Here is a 7,509-nt window from a genome sequence, read left to right as displayed (position 1 = left end):
GCGCTCGCGTATCTTCCTAAAAGTGCGATTGACGCCAAAATGTCCTCCTTCAGGACTTCTGTGAAGCATTCTGAAGACCTGGGTGCGGAACTCGGGTTGTGCCACTAGCTGCCACACAACTCGGTCACCAGTAAGTGATTGCCAGTGTCGATACAGAAGTTCGTTGCGCAATTCCATCGTGTCCCACTGGGCCCACTAACTTAAGGCGTCTGAAGAAAGGTGAGATATCTCGATACGTGGTGGTCGGCGACCGCTTCGCTTCCATTGGACACATAGGCCAATAGCAAGGTCGCGCTACGGGGCTTCTTGAACCTCTTGAGTTGACCACATGTTTTTAGAGATGGCTACCTGGCGGAAGGTGTCTGTCGGGGCCGAATTACGGCGCACCATGCTCAAGCACCGTCGACAGGAGCCATCTCTACATGGTCGTCTGGAGAGGGCGTCTGCGTTGCTGGGATGTGATCCGGCACGCTGTTTGACCTAAAAGTTTTCCTGCTGGCTACCAGAAAAGTACTCCAATATCTCCGATACAATTCTCAGAAACTGACTTATTATTGTTTTGAATAAGATGATGGCAAGCTTTGAAGATTTGGCAACTGGTCTGCACCGCTAGACCTACATTTGGGTGGTTCTTAGCGTTCGACAAAAAGTAATTTAGGAAGAAAAAAAAATTGCGGGGGTCATGTTGATGATGAGGAATTCTACCGGCACACTTGTTTAACGACCTCTGCTTTTCGACGTAGGGGGCCGCAGGTGGTCGATCGTTGAAGGCTGTCCATAACGCCTCTCTACTGGAGGCTGTACGGACAATTATGCAAACGATTAGCTTGTAGCGGTGAATATTTTCAATGCTATCAAAGAATAATGAACGTTTTACAATAACTGAATTTGGCTACCCGTGTGAAAAGTGGCGACATTCGCCTGCTATGATCTAGGAAAAATAAAAAGAATACCTCGCCCTTGCTTTTTTCTTTCAAATACCACGCAATTCGGAGAGGGGCCGTCTCTAGTAACGTTCGATTATATTAGGGAATTGTTGAAATAATCCTGATTTCTGCAGCAAATGGGTATTGGGAATGTTGGATTCTCGACAACACGCAGAAAAGATACATCACGGAGACACGGGTTTCGTAAAAGTAATATGTCTGCATAAACTGAACGCGATCTCTTTAAAGATTGTGTTGCCAAACAGGTCGTTTTAGGCCGGTGGCAGATTTGTTCTCCCAAAGCTCAGCGTACTGCTCTAATGGATGCTCAAGTTCGGTTAAAATGCTCATGGACAAAATAAGGAAAATAGAATGAAAGATATGAGTTCATTGAAGCTTCACTCGAAGACATCTTTATTATTTTTTACGCTGCGTATAACTCTTTCTTTTTCATCCTGATGGCAGAGAGCATCCTGTAACGCGGCAAAATAATTATTCATTTTTTATAAAGGAATGAACGATCCGTCAAAATTTACTCGCAATGCAATACACACTTAGTCTTTGAAGTAGTAATTACAATATCCCTGTACGATCTAATAATTATCCTAACTAGTCATTTTCCACAAGAAAGGCAAATTATGCTTTTGTAAAGAAACAAGACGGAGTTAATCACAAAATGTAATTTCAATATATTGCGAAGACAATAAGGTCGATCTTCTTTTTTTTTTACAAAAATAGCGTTAAAACCGCACTGAAAAGCGACACAAGATTTAAAATAGAGTAAGTGACCGTCTAATGTTAAACGAAGATCAAGAACGGCATTACCCCCCGAAAATGGACACGTGGAAAAATATATGCAGCTATTTCATTGTATCAGTTGAACTGTCATGTGCAGTGTTGCATACTGGATGGGACTTGGTGTATACGTCTTTATGTAAAGACTGGCTTTTTTGATACTTTTTCTAGCATTGCGGTAAATTTTCTGATACTAGATTTTCTACAGGTGAAGTTGGTCCCCGTTAAGAAAACTTTTCGCGGGAAGCTAATGATGTATTCACACAACGGCGAGTTTGTCCCCATAAAGAAGTAAACGTCATCGCGTTTCGCGGTCACGTCCGCCGCGTCCCGGATGCTCGCTAATCCTCGCACTCCGCCGAGAGCCGAGGATTGCCCCAGCGTTCCAGCGAGAGATGACGCCAAAAGACAAGTTATCGGTCGTGTAGACGAAGCGTGGTGAAAGCTTGAAGTGGTTGCGTTCTTACACCAACGGAGCAGTTTGTTCCCGACATGCTGCTTTTTATTAAGCTGTAGTCTTGACTTATTATGTTTACTGGCTATAGAAATGAGGGTATTCGAAGGGCTTAAGGGGTTTAGGAGGCTGAGGGGGTTTGATCGACTGAGGGGCTTAAGGGGAAGAGAGTGAGCCGTAGCACATAGAGGTTCACGGGGTAATTGTCTCGACAATTTCGGGATGTACGAACGCTTATCTCAGGAACGGCAAACTGCAGCCATTTTGTGTCACTACATTCCTTTCTTTGCTCGGGCGCGTGAAAGAACTTCTGACGCTTCGAGATTGACTATCGCAGATAATATGCGCTGAAGCAGTCTTTTAAGTCCGAACTACGAATGAGATGTGCAGTTGAATTCATATACTTCGGATTATTGGAGGAGGTACAAGATAATACGTCTTGTGGAGGCCGCAGACAAAGTTCGAATCGTGAATTTGGGCTCACATTTCTCTTAAAAGAAAGGTGGGAGGGGCAACTTTTTGACCGACGGTCTACTGCCGTCTTGTAGCAGGCTTCATTGGGGAGTTTTAGAATAGCATACGCGAAAAATAGCGTCATCGCAACTGCGTATACATCCGCCGAACGTTAACCTATTTCCCGATTTGCAGGCGCTGTTTTACCGTACGCAATTTCTTTTTTTTTTTTTCAAAAGCTTTCGAACGTACGCAGTATTCCCGCTTTTTTTAGGAGAATTTGTAATGTGTGAGAAGTTGGCTAAAGCCAAAACGAGCACAGTTCGAACATTACGGCTCCCAGGACCGAGGTTGCGGCCTCTTTGGCGATCGCCGGCAGCGCGACGTCGGCGGAGTCCCCGCTACTTCGATTTTCAATACAGAACGAGATTGTATTTCTACGGGAGGTGAACGTCACAAACGGTTCGGAAGGCCCAGCAAGGTGGGCAACGATCGCCGGAAACTTGCTGCTTGCGACGAACGAACATTTCTCCGCGAACGTACGTCGGGTACGGGTGCGAAGGTTAGTGTGCTCAAGACCTCTCTTGCCGAGGCGACGCAAGCGGACACGACCGGTCGGCCGCTCGCGTCGCATTCTCATATTGAAACAAATCTAAAATGTTTCTAGGGGTCAATTTTTTTTCTAAGTTACAAATTTGTGTGTGTGAAATAAAAATTGGTACTATATTTAATGGAGTTTCAAACGGTATGCTTGGGCGGAGGAACGCTATTCGAAAACCCTCTTTCGTAGCGTGCGCTAACTCAAGCGCTAAATTTGGCGCAAGCGTGCGATAAAATTGCCTACGTTATTCTAAAACTCCCAATTTGCTCTGACCTCGCACTGTCTAAATCGAGTACTAGAAAAAGCGGCATCATTCTAAAATATATTGTGAAATACTTTAGAGTAAAACTAACTGTTTGTTACTTTCTAAACTCAGACTTGAGCAGTGTGCAAGCTTCAATTTTTCTCTTTTTTTTAAATTAGTCTTTTGCAAAAAGTTGCTTTTGGTTCAGAAAAGACCGTGTAAGATTCAGGAAAAAGAAAATAACGATCATTACATCCTCCGTACGAATTCCATTGGCGGGACTCGGAGCCAACAATAATCCGATAATCCGCTTTTTTTTTTTTCCCCGCATTTGAATTACTTTTTGCGTGTCGCCCGTGTCACCTGTCGCGCTGCAAATTTGAAAGAACGAACAGTCCTCTTTATTTTGTTCAAAACGAAAGGACGCTCCTGTGTCTGCTCAAGAAATCGGGTCCCAAAGATGGTACGTACGAGCGAGTATTGTCTTTCTTACGGTGCACTAGCCGCAACACAATGTTGTAATCGAAAAAAACAAAAAAACTTAGGCTGAAGTGTTTTGCTATTTCGCCTACACGTAGACGCCGCTGGGATTTTTCTTTTTTTAATAAAACGTGTTTTGTTGATTGTTAATGCTCAGTACAACGAGTCTTCATTATTGTAGACGGCTTGTGGCCGGAGCAAAAATATCATGTAACGTTCTAAAATACTGGCTGTGATCTTAGGTTTTGTTGTGGTTTATTGACGGTAATTATAACTGGACCAGAAAAGTGTTTTCTTCATTCCCAGGTCAGATTTAAAAAAAAAAAAACCTACATATCTTTTTTTTTAATAATATTATCATTACGGTCATCACATAACATCTACATCTGTTCAATGTCTCCATAGACCCTTTCCGGAATTCAGTGCCATCTGGTGACTTCAATGGCAGTTAACCTTTTACCGTACTAATGGTGGCAATGAACCTGTGGTTCGCAGTGTATTATGGGGCACCGTCACTTTCGCAAGTCAACGGTAAACGGGAACGCGCGCTGCACCGTACAGTTCCTTTTCAATCTCTTTCGGTGTCGATGACGAAAAGTATGTAACCAGTCAGAACCAAGCGCCAGCCCACATAGACGCCTCTATCAAATTCTATACATCAAGGGGGTTTGAAGCCCATTGTGTGCTACAAACAGATGGACTGGGAGCGAGTTAGAAATGAACGTTTATGCAGCTCTTGTATCCAATTCCTGCTTCACGCCGCTCGAACGTGTAAAATGTGTAGGCATCAAATCATCTGCTTAGGAGCATCTTCAACTTCTTCCTTCATCACTAAACAAAAGGCCGCCATTTTTCAGGTGATGATAGTGGTCAAAGTTGCCAGACTGAATTCCGGAAAGGGTCTATTGGCTATCGTTGTAGCGTTAGCTTCCGATCAAGTGATTTGTAAGTTGAAATGCATGATCCAGGGGTGGAACTCATGAAATGTACTTGGGAGCAACCACGGGAGCAGCTCAAACAGTTGTTTTGGAGCAGGTTGGGAGCAGCTAAAATTACAATCTGGAGCAGGCTAAGAGCAGCTCAGACCAGCTTTCATTGCACTTCCGCTTGTGTCTTAGACGAGCACGGGAGCAATTTCAATTGTGCTTAGCAGCACAGATGAACCTAAGTGGTTAGGGACCTAGGTAGATGGGATAACAGTGTAACAGATGCGAAAACTTGAAGTATTTTAAGTCTTAATGAGGTCCAAAAAACAAGTACTATATGTTTTGGAAGATAGTGTCCTTGATAATTTCTCAGTGGCTTTAAGATGCTCAAAATGCAAACCAGCACTGCTTATCGCACAACCCACACGTGCTCGACATAGTAATTATATGTGCGAAGCACGTGACGTGCGTAAGCAACGGATATGCAGTTGCGCGGAAGAACAAGGCAACAAATTTCGAGTTTATACTATTGTGTGACTCAATATCGAAGCAGCAGACTTCGATTAACGGCGTTATCGTATTCGAAGCGATAAGCAGGAGCAAGGTTAAAGTACGCCGAGCTGGCCTACCGCTCGCGTGAGAGCTGCTGGCCGGCAAGGTTTCGGATCGGACCGCGTTTCAGTTCTATCAAATCACAATTTATCTTTAGGGAATGCCGTTCCAACTTCTAACGATGAAGTATACTTAAAGGAATCTTTTGCTCATTTGTTTTCAACGGGCTGACGTCCGGATCCCGGGCCGCAGAGCCTCAGGCAATCTGACACTTAACGACTTGACCTCAACTCGGCCGACTTGCTTAATGGCTTATACCCCTGTTACACGGGCACACTTAACCGCGGTTAACTCAGTTTAACTGCTGTTGCGCGGCACCACAGATACCGCACTATACTCTCTGAGAGCTATTTCAGAAGAAGTGAAGAGCGCGCGCACTGCTTCGATAGATGCTCAAGATGCTCAAGCGCACGTTCGCCCATAGCTTTGACTCCATAGCCGCAGAATGTTGTCCGCAAGTATTGTGCGCTAACTGTGACTTAGCGTAACTGCAGTTAAGTGCGCCCGTGTAACAAGGGTATTATAGTTGAAGAATAACAATCCAGTCGCAGGTGGTGTAGCACTTGGAATTCGACCCCCGGGCTTTTCGCGCGCTTCCGACTCGGGATACACAGGGAGAATAAACAGAACAAAGGATTGCAACCCCGACCAAGCTAAACGCGCTCTTTGTTGCCAATCAAGTCGATGTAAGCCAAAACCAGGACAAACTGCAATGTTTTTGGGCACGTTTTGCAATTTGGTGTAAAATGGCGCGAGGTATTGGCTGTGCCGCAGTTTCCGCAACATGGCGCAGGATGGCGCAGACAAATGCGTCTGGCGCAAAATGGCGCAAATGACGCAGCCGTTCCACCCCCGTGATCTTAACAAAATGACTCGTCGATAATGACAATTTGACAAAACGATGTCCACTATAGAAGCTTGCCTATGTATTTTTTTAATTGTTTAAATTTTTTTCTTTTCGTGTTTTTTTGTTTTTTTGTTTTGTTGTTTTTATTTGAGCTCGGCATTTAAATTGTATGCCTCTTCAGAATGAAACATATTTAGCATTAACTCAGTAAGGACTCATAGTTATCCACACTTCAAACGCTGGGAGCATTCATTTCTTCACTGTAATTAGCAAAATAATGTACGTGGTGCAGCTGCAGTGTTTATTAAGCTTAAAATCAAATGGGTGCAGCACTGCCCCTGATTTTTTTTTAAAGATGGCACAATCGGAATAGAAAACTTCTAAGTTTAATACAAGGGATAAAACCAGGACACCAGTGGTGCCATTGATCGTTCTCCAAGAAAGTGGGACAATAAATTTTTATTAAATTGTCAGTGAAAGTTTAAAAAAATGTAAATTTAAAACATTAGAGAGCTAAAAGTTGGCGTCTTCACCGTGCTTTGCCCAGGAAACAAAAAAAAAGAACACTTTAGTTTGCAGCATTAAAATTGGGGACGAAAATGTCATATTTCGGGGTTTTACGTGCCAAACCTACGCCAGGCACTTGGCACGCCCGAGCGGAGGACTGAGAATTAACTTCGGCCACCTGGGGATCTTTTGACGTGCAACCGGCAGCTCGGTTACGCGGCGCCACATGCGGATCGAAGACAATGCCAGACGCAGTATTTGTAATTTATGAAAAATCTATAAAACATCTTATAAAAAAAAGAACAAAAGGAAAACAAAAATTGGGTTGTGTGTATGTTTATACAGCCTAGAACTTGGTCTGCCCCAACGGGCGATGAGTCTCCCAGCTGTAGAGGAGCAATTTAGTCATTGCAGTACAACCGCTAGCCTGGGGTCTTTAACGTGCATTACGCAGTAGCGATACACGACCGCTCGCCGGTACGAGGCTCATTCAGATCGAAACGAGAAGGGGTGGGGACAAAATGAAAAGTTTCTGATCAGGCAGGCAAGCTGAACCAGAGCTCATTCAGTTCTGAAACGGCGTCGGGAGCGTCGGCATCCTTACTTTGGGTTGTGCTCGGCTTCCGCTAGATGGCGACAACGAGATGTTTTTGCCGCGATTACA

Source organism: Ixodes scapularis, unplaced genomic scaffold (genome assembly GCF_016920785.2).
Source record: "Ixodes scapularis isolate PalLabHiFi unplaced genomic scaffold, ASM1692078v2 PGA_scaffold8__174_contigs__length_109621045, whole genome shotgun sequence".
Classification (NCBI taxonomy): Eukaryota; Metazoa; Arthropoda; class Arachnida; order Ixodida; family Ixodidae; genus Ixodes; species Ixodes scapularis.
This window is presented reverse-complemented; position numbering follows the sequence as displayed.